The sequence below is a fragment of the Nerophis lumbriciformis genome, linkage group LG24, assembly GCF_033978685.3.
Source record: "Nerophis lumbriciformis linkage group LG24, RoL_Nlum_v2.1, whole genome shotgun sequence".
Lineage (NCBI taxonomy): Eukaryota > Metazoa > Chordata > Actinopteri > Syngnathiformes > Syngnathidae > Nerophis > Nerophis lumbriciformis.
This window is the reverse complement of record NC_084571.2, coordinates 8,330,796-8,345,000: the sequence shown is the minus strand read 5'-3', so window position 1 is coordinate 8,345,000 and position 14,205 is coordinate 8,330,796.

Below are 14,205 nucleotides of genomic sequence, written 5' to 3'. Positions count from 1 at the left end.
TCCTGAGCAAGACACTTCACCCTTGCTCCTGATGGGTGCTGGTTAGCGCCTTGCATAGCAGCTCCCTCCATCAGTGTGTGTGGATGGGTAAATGTGGAAGTAGTGTCAAAGCGCTTTGAGTACCTTGAAGGTAGAAAAGCGCTATACAAGTACAACCCATTTATCATTTATGTTGCACAATTTAGTCTTTTTTTTTTTTTAAAGCGAAATAGGTAATTTCAACAGGTACAGCATCCTATGTCATATCTACATGTAATAAGATTTGTAACAAGGCAAACCGTTTGTTAATTGGTCGAAAATCGAGCAAGTTATGGTAATTTAATTAGTACATGTACCACTGAAATCAATGTCATGATTGAGGCTAGATGTCCGAGGTAAGATGGCTACAACGTTGCTACGCTGGAGAATGATTGGTCATAAGAAAAATGCTCAGAGCCAATCAGAAAGGAGGGGCCGTCTAAACATACCCGCCCCCAAAGTGCCAAAAAGAAACATGACAGCGCGAGGAGAGATGCCAGGAGTACACAGAGAGCGCACAGGCCGAGACGGCGCGCGCGCAGAAAGGCACCGCGCGCACGAAGTGGAGAATCAGCGCGCGATAACAGTTTTTATGCGCTCGGATTTTTGGCACTAATGTGACGCCATACATTACCTGAGAGTAGTTGACTAAGTCCGCTCTCACAGTTGGATTTGACATGAATCGGGACCTGCTAGGGCCAACAGGATTCCTATCCATCCCTAGTGTTGGTGAAAGTGTGCATGTTGCTCGCCCCACACCAATAATCCTTATCGTTCCCAAGTCATCCTCCTCGGAGACGTTTGTCCCGCTCTATCTGCTGTCAAAGACCATGAAGTAAACACCGCGGCGATAAAGCTGACTTGACAACATTCCTCCTTCCGGGTTCCGTTTATCCGGCTTGTCTGGCGTTACGTCCCGCGCGTCCGCCGAGATAAGCGCGGGCGTTTCCACTCGGCACAAAGTCACCCGCCGTCGACACTAATGATGACATTTTCAAAGTCACGCGCGTTTGCAGAAGAAGCACATTCACTTTTTGAATTCCTAATTGTGCTTCCGCGTGGGAAAGTAGAAAGTGCGGGTTCGGAGAGACGCCCCAGGCCGTGTTTGCCCTTGGACATTTGTCCTCATCTGCACATTTAATAACACCATCCCCACCGTGTTTGCTAAATGTGACGGCGCTACATCAGCTGGACTTCCTCATGCTAATATTGACCCGGAAGAGAGCGGGGGGGTGCATGAGGATCCCTGGGAGAGGACAAACTTGTTTGATATGTGTCCTTTGTCCTCATGGCTTTGAAAGTCACACTTTTCCAAGACTTCATGCCAGCATCTGATTTCCATCATCCTGCTCTTCTTCCAATCATTTTCTCTGGCACGCGTCCACCCGTCCCTTCATTAAATTATGGGACACGTTCATTGACACCGATGAAGATCATAGGCTTCGTTTTATGCTAACTTGACAACAGAAACATCAGTGGCACCTGTTTGAGGACCAAACATCTCTGACCCCCCCACCCCCACCCAACACTTCACATAAGCAGCAAGCAAACCCCTGGGAAATTATTTTGAATCGGGGGGACAAATTTAGAGAATAAAATGTGTCTGGGGGTCGCTATATCGGATTTTTAGGAACACTAATACAAAACCTAACAACAATGTCTGATTGAATGTTACAAATGTTATGACAGACCGCCTTAAAGGCTTACTGAAACCCACTACTACCGACCACGCAGTCTGATAGTTTATACATCAATGATGAAATCTTAACATTGCAACACATGCCAATACGGCCGGGTTAGCTTACTAAAGTGCAATTTTAAATTCCGCGCGAAATATCCTGCTGAAAACGTCTCGGTATGATGACGCCTGCGCGTGACGTCACGGATTGTAGAGGACATTTTGGGACAGCATGGTGGCCAGCTATTAAGTCGTCTGTTTTCATCGCAAAATTCCACAGTATTCTGGACATCTGTGTTGGCGAATCTTTTGCAATTTGTTCAATGAACAATGGAGACAGCAAAGAAGAACGCTGTAGGTGGGAAGCGGTGTATTGCGGCAGGTGTTGTGCCGGATAACGCACCCCCGCCGTAGAATGCACCCCCTGACTGTTGTGCCGGATAACACAGCCGGTGTTTCATTGTTTACATTCCCGAAAGATGACAGTCAAGCTTTACCATTGGCCTGTGGAGAACTGGGACAACAGAGACTCTTACCAGGAGGACTTTGAGTTGGATACGCAGACGCGGTACCGTGAGTACGCATGCAGCTGTGGCTTCCAAACATTTGATCGCTTGCCCGTACGTGCGTGCCGCTATGTACATGTCACGTACGTAACTTTGGGGACTTTGGGGAAATATATGCGCTGCATGAACTTTGGGGAGGTGAACGGTACTTTGGGCTGTGGGATTGAGTGTGTTGTGCAGGTGTTTGAGTTGTATTGGCGGGTTATATGGACGGGAGGGGGGAGGTGTTTGTTATGCGGGATTCATTTGTGGCATATTAAATATAAGCCTGGTTGTGTTGTGGCTAATAGAGTATTTATATGTCTTGTGTTTATTTACTGTTTTAGTCATTCCCAGCTGAATATCAGGTCCCACCCGCCTCTCACAGCATCTTCCATATCTGAATCGCTCCCACTGCCCTCTAGTCCTTCACTCTCACTTTCCTCATCCACGAATCTTTCATCCTCGCTCAAATTAATGGGGAAATCGTCGCTTTCTCGGTCCGAATCGCTCTCGCTGCTGGTGGCCATGATTGTAAACAATGTGCGGATGTGAGGAGCTCCACAACCTGTGACGTCACGCTACTCGTCTGCTACTTCCGGTAGAGGCAAGGCTTTTTTATCAACGACCAAAAGTTGCGAACTTTATCGTCGATGTTCTCTACTAAATCCTTTCAGCAAAAATATGGCAATACCGCAAAATGATCAAGTATGACACATAAAATGGACCTGCTATCCCCGTTTAAATGAGAAAATCACATTTTAGTAGGCCTTTAAAAACGGAATGGAATTTAACATTTTTTTTCCTGAATGAGACACAAGAATGTGGGATTTACAATATTACCGTATTTTTCGGACTATAAGTCGCTTCGGAGTATAAGTCACACCGGCCGAAAATGCATAATAAAGAAGGAAAAAAACATATATAAGTCGCACTGGAGTATAAGTCGCATTTTTTGGGGGAAATTTATTTGATAAAACCCAACACCAAGAATAGACATTTGAAAGGCAATTTAAACTAAATAAAGAATAGTGAACAACAGGCTGAATAAGTGTATGTTATATGAGGCATAAATAACCAACTGGTATGTTAACGTAACATATTATGGTAAGAGTCATTCAAATAACTATAACATATAGAACATGCTATACGTTTACCAAACAATCTGTCACTCCTAATCGCTAAATCCCATAAAATCTTATACGTCTAGTCTCTTACGTGAATGAGCTAAATAATATTATTTGATATTTTACGGTCATGTGTTAATAATTTCACACATAAGTCGCCCCTGTGTATAAATCGCACTCCCGGCCAAACTATGAAAAAAACTGCGACTTATAGTCCGAAAATACGACCGATAAAACAATGAATATTGACAACATATGAACGTCAAACCCCCTCTCGATCGACATATTTTACAATCAAGGGAAACGCAACAAAAATGCAACAAACACGGCGAAATATGAACGCGAAGGGTAAAAATAAAACTCCACCTACGATCTGATCTATCTGATATTGTTGCGTGCGGCGGGGGAAGGAGACGACACCACGGCAGGAATCAGTTCAATAGGTTTATTGAACTTGATTAATGTGTGGGAAGTGTATGCTACTCTAAGTGAATGGTGCAAGACAATGTTACTAGAGGTTGTTGTATGTGCGTGTTGGATGAATCCTTCGTCAGACCAAAGGGGAAAGGCGAGAAGGCAGTCCGTGGGCAAGCAAGCGGTCGGGGCTGGAGAGAAGCAACGAGGTCTTTGTCCAAGCAGGGGTCGAGGATCGAGGGAGGCAGTCCAGAAGCCAGAGGGAAGTCGAGGCACACAGCTCGATAACAGGAAACAGAGAAGGCACTGCGGGGAACACAAAGGACGTAAGACACAGGAACAGGGAAGGCACAGAGAGAGAGCAAGTACGCAAGAGGGAAGCCAAAGACGGGATGCATACTACAAGGAGTAAACTACGTTCCAGCACTGGATTTTCGGGTCCGCTGGTCTTTATGCTGTCTGTCTTCATTAGTCCCAGGTGCGCTGATTACTGAATGTCTGCAGAGCGAGCAGGGGCGTGTCCCGGCGCGCTTCCAGCGGAGGTGCCAGCCGAGCTTGCAGCAGAAGGCATGAGGGATTGCACATGCGCCGTGACAGATATATCACTATGCTTTAGAACTTTGTTGTAAAAAATCTCCGTCCACGTCTGTCCCTGACACCCGCATTTCAGGCTGGCCACTCTGGAAACGTTCCCCACTCACACTGCTTGGTGCCTCGTCTGAGCTGCTGTGACGTAGATTACCATAGTAACTAATTAGATTACCATAGTAACTAGTGTATCATGCAAAAGCGCAGATTCCAACCATTGAAATACTTTGTATAGTTCAAGACTTACGGTCATTTGTAAATATCAATGCACATCAAAATGACGGCTACAGTTTCGTTCCTAAAGACCCAAAAAAATTATTTGGGGATGTCCAACGGGCCAGATTGAAAAGATCAACGAGCCTTAATTTGCCCAGGTCTGGTATAGGACTACATGTCAGTAGCAGAACATCATTTTCATCGACAAACTAGCAAAGAGAATTATAGTACTCCTAGCACAGAACCTTGTAGAACACCCTTTTACCTCATCTATAGAGCAGGTTGTGGTTTATATTTCTTTAGTACTGCATATATAAAACCCCAAACCAGTGAAGTTGGCACGTCGTGTAATTCGTAAATAAAAACAGAATACAATGATTTGCAAATCCTTTTCAACTTATATTCAATTGAATAGACTGCAAAGACAAGATAGTTAATGTTCCAACTGAGAAGCTTTGGTATTTTTTGCAAATAATCATTAACTTGGAATTTAATGGCAGCAACACATTGCAAAAAAGTTGGCACAGGGGCATTTTTACCACTGTGTTACATGGCCTTTCCTTTTAACAACACTTTGTAAACATTTGGGAACTGAGGAGACCAAATTTTGAAGCTTTTCAGGTGGAATTCTTTCCCATTCTTGCTTGATGTACAGCTTTAGTTGTTCAACAGTCCGGGGGTCTCCGTTGTGGTATTTTAGGCTTCATATTGCGCCACACATTTTCAATGGGAGACAGGTCTGGACTACAGGCAGGCCAGTCTAGTACCCGCACTTTTACTATGAAGCCACGCTGTTGTAACACGTAGCTTGGCATTATCTTGCTGCAATAAGCAGGGGCGTCCATGATAACGTTGCTTGGATGGCAACATATGTTGCTCCAAAACCTTAAAGTACCATTCAGCATTAATGGTGCCTTCACAGATGTGTAAGTTACCCATGCCTAGGGCACTAATACACCCCCATACCATCACAGATGCTGGCTTTTGAACTTCGCACTTAGAACAATCCGGATGGTTCTTTGTGGACACAACGTCCACATTTTCCAAAAAGCAATTTGAAATGTTATACCCAATCATGGCACCCACCTGTTCCCAATTAGCCTGTTCACCTGTGGGATGTTCCAATTAAGTGTTTGATGAGCATTTCTGAACTTTCTCAGTCTTTTTTGCCACTTGTGCAAGCTTTTGGCTTTAGGGGACGGCGTGGCGCGGATGGTATTCTGTTTTTATTTGCCATTTACACAACTTGCCAACTTCACTGGTTTTGGGTTTTGTATTTTAACACTATAGAGTGTGTGCTTTTTGTGTCATAAATAACATTTGGTAAAATGCAAACAATTATTGGTGCAATACATCTTTGGACAATTATATTTCAAGTCAAAGCAGAATATTTTTTGGTAAATGTACCATTAAATGCTTTTTTGAAACCTTTACATCAAATTATCGTATTTTCCGAACTATAAGGCACACTTAAAATCCTTTTTTTCCCTCAAAACTCGACAGTGCACCTTATAACCCATTGCGCCTAATGTACGGAATAATTCTGGTTTTGCTTACCGATCTCGAAGCAATTTTATTTGGTACATGGTGTAATGATAAGTGTGACCAGTAGATGACAGTCAAACATAAGAGATACGCGTAGACTGCAATATGATGGCAATATGACTCAAGTAAACACCAACATTTTATATGTTCCATTGAAAATATAGGACATTACACTCGCTCATTGCTCAAAAATCAGCATAGCCATTCGAAGCGTAATATTTGTAATCTGTGCCAATATTCCAGCAGTTGTTCACTTGTAAGGAGCCGCAGACGCCTTGTTTGGTGTAGAGGGCGGTGTAGGTCAACCGGTAAAGCAAAACATTAATCTGCGCTAAAAAGAAATAGGCCCCCCCCCCAGTGTATGGGAGGCACATGGCGTGTGACCAATAGTCGCATTAAAGAGTGTGCATGGAGTAGTGTTGTCCCGATACCAATATTTTGGTACCGGTACCAAAATATTTCGATACTCTCCGGGACATTTTCAATGCTTTTCTTAATAAAGGGGACCACAAAAAATTGCATTATTGGCTTTATTTTGACAAAAAAAATCTTACGGTACATTAAACATATGTTTCTTATTGCAAGTTTGTCCTTAAATAAAATAGTGAACATTCAAGACAAGCAAACAAAGGCTTGTAATTTAGCTGCTGACATATGCAGTAACATATTGTCATTTATCATTCTATTATTTTGTCAACGTTATTAAGGACAAGTGGTAGAAAATTAATTATTAATCCACTTGTTCATTTACTGTTAATATCTGCTTACTTTCTCTTTTAACATGTTTTATCCACACTTTTGTTAAAATGTAATAATCACTTATTCTTCGGTTGTTTGATACTTTACATTAGTTTTGGATGATACCACGAATTTAAGTATCAATCCGATACCAAGTAGTTACAGGATCATACATTGGTCATATTCAAAGTGTCCAGGTGTCAATACTTGGACAATGGCGGCGCAAATTACTGCGCGGATTGCTTTCCCAGGATGCAAAACAACTAGACTGGACTTGGCGTGAAGGTAAAGACATATTTATTTCAATCAATCAATCAATCAATCATATAGACATTTATTTTTACACTAACAAGAGAAACAAAAGGTGCGCACAAGGCGGAAGGACAAACTTGGCTAAGAAAACAAAACTAACACTTGGGAAAAAACTATGAACATGAAATAAATAACACTTGCTAACTGTGACGTGAATAAACAAACACTTACTTGAAAAGCATGGAACTATGGCATGGAACACGTAACCAATGGAGTAACAGGGATAACAGAGTTAATGTCGCCAGACAGACTGCCTGGCAACTGAAAGCTTAAATAATACCGACATGATTAGCGACAGGTGCAAAACGTGAGACAGGTGAAACTAATGAGTAGTCATGGTGACAAGGCAAGGGAGTGAAAGCAGGAACTTAAAGGGGAACATTATCACCAGACCTATGTAAGCGTCAATATGTACCTTGATGTTGCAGAAAAAAGACCATATATTTTTTTAACCGATTTCCGAACTCTAAATGGGTGAATTTTGGCGAATTAAACACCTTTCTAATATTCGCTCTCGGAGCGATGACGTCACAACGTGACGTCACATCGGGAAGCAATCCGCCATTTTCTCAAACACCGAGTCAAATCAGCTCTGTTATTTTCCGTTTTTTTGACTGTTTTCCGTACCTTGGAGACATCATGTCTCGTCGGTGTGTTGTCGGAGGGTGTAACAACACGAACAGGGACGGACGCACACTTTACCGACGAAAGCTATGCTATGACAGAGATGGCAAGAATGTGTGGATATCCTGCGACACTCAAAGCAGATGCATTTCCAACGATAAAGTCAAAGAAATCTGCCGCCAGACCCCCATTGAATCTGCCGGAGTGTGTGAGCAATTCAGGGACAAAGGACCTCGGTAGCACGGCAAGCAATGGCGGCAGTTTGTTCCCGCAGACGAGCGAGCTAAACCCCCTGGATGTCTTGGCTCACACCGTCCCTTATGCCACCGAAGATGATCAAGAGAAGAATATCGACCCTAGCTTCCCTGGCCTGCTGACATCAACTCCAGGGTATGTCTACAGAATATATTGATTGATGAAAACTGGGCTGTCTGCACTCTCAAAGTGCATGTTGTTGCCAAATGTATTTCATATGCTGTAAACCTAGTTCATAGTTGTTAGTTTCCTTTAATGCCAAACAAACACATACCAATCGTTGGTTAGAAGGCGATCGCCGAATTCGTCCTCGCTCTCTCCCGTGTCGCTGGCTGTCGTGTCGTTTTCGTCGGTTTCGCTTGCATACGGTTCAAACCGATATGGCTCAATAGCTTCAGTTTCTTCTTCAATTTCGTTTTCGCTACCTGCCTCCACACTACAATCATCCGTTTCAATACATTCGTAATCTGTTGAATCGCTTAAGCCGCTGAAATCCGAGTCTGAATCCGAGCTAATGTCGCTATATCTTGCTGTTCTTTCCGCCATGTTTGTTTATGTTGGCATCACTATGTGACGTCACAGGAAAATGGACAGGTGTTTATAACGATGGTTAAAATCAGGCACTTTGAAGCTTTTTTTAGGGATATTTTGTGATGGGTAAAATTTTGAAAAAAACTTCGAAAAATATAATAAGCCTCTGGGAACTGATTTTTAATGGTTTTAACTATTCTGAAATTGTGATAATGTTCCCCTTTAAAAAGTGTTAAAAAACCAAGCAGAACATAACTAAACAAAAACATGATCAACAGACATGACACCAGGGACATATTTCCTGAGTTTATAAACATAATATAAATAAAAAAAAAAAAAATTTTTTTTTTTATGATGCTAAAAAATATCAATGTAATCATAGTAGTATCGACTAGATACACTCTTGTACATGGTATCATTACAATGGTGTTTGTTTACAATGTGATGCCTGTGAGCTACGGTGTATAGTGAAACATGTTTAGCTATTCCTCGTCCTGCAGTGATAATGATACTGTCAGGACTTGATCTTGGGAGTTTGCTTTTCCGGGATGCAACGGAAAGTTGGCTCGGGCGAGACGGGAATGAAGGTACATGATTTATTTATATTCATCAAAAAAAAGGAATAAACCAAAAGCGCGCACAGTGGCGGAGAAACAAAACTAGACTATAAACACAAAACTTGCACATTGGCAGAAACTATGAACAATTAAACAAAACTTGCAAACTATGGCTTGAATAAAGAAAACTTACTTGGCATGGACAAAAAAGGAGCAGCGTGAACGATGGACATGAAAAGAAGTATCAGGCATGGACAGAGCATAAATGTGGTGTGAGGTCGTCAGGACGAACAACAGAAAATGAAAAGCTTAAATAACACAGACATGATTAACGAAAACAGGTGCGTGACTCAAAACGTGAAACAGGTGCGTGACGTGACAGGTGAAAACTAATGGTTGCTATGGTGACAAACAAGAGTGCACAATGAGTCCAAACGTGGAACAGGTGAAACTAATGGGTAATCATGCAAACAAGACAAGGGAGTGAAAAGCCAGAAACTAAATAAAACATGACTTAAAACAAAACATGATTACACAGACATGACAGATACTTGTAAGAAACGTACTTTATTTGTCGCCATGGAGGCGAGGATTAGTGATTTAGAAGTAGCTAAAACACTGCAGACTGTGGCTGGACTTTAGCCGCTAGCTAGCTAGCCATGTCTTAAAGCACTTCTTTCCTGAGGGCGTTTCAGTGTTATAACTTCACCTTTATTGTTAGTTTTCAAGCCAAATTGCGTCCATTCTCCCTTTTCTGTCTACACACTGTGTCTGCTTGTAAGTACTCCGTGTGTGTGCGCTGCCGAACATGCTCCCCTGCTGGTAAAACCAACAATGACACAACGTGACGACGGCTGGGGCGTAGGGGACCTGTACTTTTTAGAGGCGGTATAGTACCAAATATGGTTCTTTAGTATCGCGGTACTATACCCTAGCATGGACGCTGGGACAAAAATAAAATAAAATTGAGAAATCAGACTAATTTAGTGCATGGAAACGCACTGATTGTCAACACATTCCACATGTCCTTAGTGTGCGCGGTAAAGACAGTTAGCGTTTTTCCAGTTTGCACCACGGGCGCTGATAGACTCCATTACGATCCTCAACACACTTTTAACGAGCAGTTCCCCACAGATTCTACTGCCAGACTCTTCCCATTCGAGACTGAGAGCTGTTGGGGTTCTCTTTAACGTTTATTGCACGGCCACAAGATTAGAATTTGCGGGCGGCACAGTCACCTCCAGGCAGAGCAAGGCTCCTGCTTGCAGGCAGGGCGAGGTGGGGACACCGTGACTCTGTGGGTAAAGTTAATTCATGCTACCCTATGCGTAATGAGGGCTCTGGGTCCCACGTGGTCTGCGTGCTGAGGTCACTTAAAGGCGATTTGGAGCATTCAGGACCGAAACAAAGGCTGTTCGGGTTGTTTGCTGTCAGCACCAAATAACTTCTTTATGTACGTTCGCAACATCATGCAAGCTGGGCTTGGATGATTAGGGCATTATTAGGGCCCGCAATGGCCCATTGCAAAAGGACTCCCACAGGGAGTCCTTATGCAATGGGACATAAGGACCTATTGAATTTCTAAGGTTTTATTATTATTATTATTATTCTTTCTTATTGTTCCGCAGCTTTGCGCACTACTTTCACCCCCTTAACATGCTTCAAAACTCACCAAATTTGACGCACACATAAAAAAACTCGAACTAAACTCTTTGGTAAAAATACCAAACCCCAAAACTCAAAATTGCGCTCTAGCGCTCCCTACCAAGTAAACTTGTTCTAACTCCCCGTACGAATGTCGTAGAGACATGAAACAAAAACCTCTATGTAGGTCTCACTTAGACTTAAATTTTATTAATTTATTTTTTCGGGCAAAAATCTACAGGAAGTTTGCTATTCCCCCTTCAACACTAAATTTTAGTAAAATCAGTCACTTTTGCCTCTTTCAGCTGTAATTTGACCCCCTTAACATGCTTCAAAACTCACCAAACTTAACGCACACATTAGGACTGGCAAAAACTGTGATCTAATAAAAAAACCTAACCCCAAATTCAAAAATTGCGCTCTACAGAATTTTTTTAATAAAACCGAGAAAAAAATGCTCCTCGGAAGAAAAAATTTACAAAACTGCCTGTAATTACCACTGGGAAAGTCAAAGAGACATGAAACAAAAACCTCTATGTAGGTCTCACTTAGACCTACATTTCATAAATTGACAACCCCCAGCAAAAATCCACAGGAAGTTTACTATTCCCCCTTCAATACAACATTTTTGTAAAAACCCGTCCCCTTTCTTCAAACATTATCTCCTCTGAGCGCGTTTGTTGTTTCGGCTTCAAACTAACACAGGAGAGAGATTGAACCCTTCTGATTAAAAGTTGGTGAAAGAGTTGTGATACCTGCTCCGGTTTTGATTTTATGACCCTTCAAAGACCCGCTGCACTGATGCTCCTGCGGTGCTGTTTTTTTAAGATGGCTGCTCAAAAGCAGGAAGCACCAACGTGCCCACACAATGCAGACAAGGTAGGTACACTAGACAAAAGTCTTGGGACACTTCAGACTACAAGTAGACAAAAGTATTGGGACACTTAGGACTAGCACCTGCCAAAGACGCGGGCCCGAACAACGCTGCTTGCACCTTTAATTTTGACTGATATTGAAATTACGATTAAAAACATCATTAAAAATCATAAAAAAAATAAAATCATTAAAGATCATTAAAAAATAATTTAAAAAAACAACAACAACCAGATATATATTAGTTACAGGTAAAATAATAAAAACAGTAACAACAATGCGTTATAATAACAATGACAGTGAAATTACGTTTATCTATTTTAAATTCCTTTTTTTTTACCTTTTAAATGATAAATGATAAATGGGTTGTACTTGTATAGCGCTTTTCTACCTTCAAGGTACTCAAAGCACTTTGACACTACTTCCACATTTACCCATTCACACACTGATGGAGGGAGCTGCCATGCAAGGCGCTAACCAGCACCCATCAGGAGCAAGGGTGAAGTGTCTTGCTCAGGACACAACGGACATGACGAGGTTGGTACTAGGTGGGGATTGAACCAGTGACCCTCGGGTTGCGCACGGCCACTCTTCCACTGCGCCACGCCATCGCCTTTAAGACATACAAAACCCAAAACTAGTGAAGTTGGCACGTTGTATGAATAAATATAAATAAATAAAAACCAAATACAATGATTTGCAAATCATTTTCAACTTATATTCAATTGAATAGACTGCAAAGACAAGATATTTAATGTTTGAACTGACTTAATTTTCTTTTTGCAAATAATCATTAACTTAGAATTTAGTGGCAGCAACACATTGCAAAAAAGTTGTCACAGGGGCATTTTTACCACTGTGTTACATGGCCTTTCCTTTTAACAACACTCAGTAAATGTTTGGGAACTGAGGTGACCAAACTTTTAAACTTTTCAGGTGGAATTTCTTCCCATTCTTGCTTGATGTACAGCTTAAGTTGTTCGACAGTCCGGGGTCTCCGTTGTGGTATTTTAGGCTTCATATTTTCAATGGGAGACAGATCTGGACTACAGGCAGGCCAGTCTAGTACCCGCACTCTTTTACTATGAAGCCACGCTGTTGTAACACGTGGGTTGGCATTGTCTTGCTGAAATAAGCAGGGGCGTCCATGATAACATTGCTTGGATGGCAACATATGTTGCTCCAAAATCTGTATGTACCTTTCAGCATTAATGGTGCCTTCACAGATGTGTAAGTTACCCATGCCTTGGGCACTAATACACCCCCATACCATCACAGATGCTGGCTTTTCAACTTTGCGCCTATAACAATCCGGATGGTTCTTTTCCAATTTGTTCCGGAGGACACGACGTCCACAGTTTACCAAAACAATTTGAAACGTGGGCTCGTCAGACCACAGAACACTTTTTCACTTTGCATCAGTCCATCTTAGATGAGCTCGGGCCCAGCGAAGCCGGCGGCGTTTCTGGGTGTTGTTGATAAATGGCTTTAGCTTTGCACATTAGAGTTTTAACTTGCACTTACAGATGTAGCGACCAACTGTAGTTATTGACTGTGGTTTTCTGAAGTGTTTACCAATTGATGTCAGTTTTTGATGCAGTACCGTTTGAGGGATCGAAGGTCCGTAATATCATCTCTTACGTGCAGTGATTTCTCCAGATTCTCTGAACCTTTTGATGATATTACGGACCGTAGATGGTGAAAACCCTACATTCCTTGCAATAGCTGGTTGTGAAATGTTGTTCTTAAACTGTTGGACAATTTGCTCAGGCATTTGTTCACAAAGTGGTGACCCTCGCCCCATCCTTGTTTGTGAATGACTGAGCATTTCATGGAAGCTGCTTTTATACCCAATCATGGCACCCACCTGTTCCCAATTAGCCTATTCACCTGTGGGATGTTCCAGACAAGTGTTTGATGAGCATTCCTATACTTCCTCTGTCTTTTTTGCCACTTGTGCCAGCTTTTTTTAAACATGTTGCAGGCATCAAATTCCAAATGAGCTAATATTTGCAAAAAATAACTACGTTTTCCAGTTCTAACGGTAAATGTCTTGTCTTTGCAGGCTATTCAATTGAATATAAGTTGAAAAGGATTTCAAAATCATTGTATTGTGTTTTTATTTACCATTTACACAACATGCCAACTTCACTGGTTGTGGGTTTTGTATTTTAACACTAAAGAGTGTGTGCTTTTTTTTGGTCATAAATAATATTTAGTAAAATGCAAAACATTATTGGTGCAATCACATCTTTGGACAATTTTATTTCAAGTCAAAGCAGAATGTTTTTGGTAAATGTACCAGTGAGTGCTTTATTGAAACTTTTCTTTTGTTGGTAGCGTCAGACCGGATGTTGCGCACAGTACTCTTATTGTGAAGGGGGGAATGCGCTGTGTTATTGTTCTCAGCTGGACAAGTAAGGAGCCGACTTGAGGCTGTTTAAGAAAGAAAAGAGAGCCTCTGAAGTCCTGTTTGTGCGTTGATCTTACATCCATGATGTCGTTCACAACAACACAAGCAGTTGAGATGTGCTGTGGCT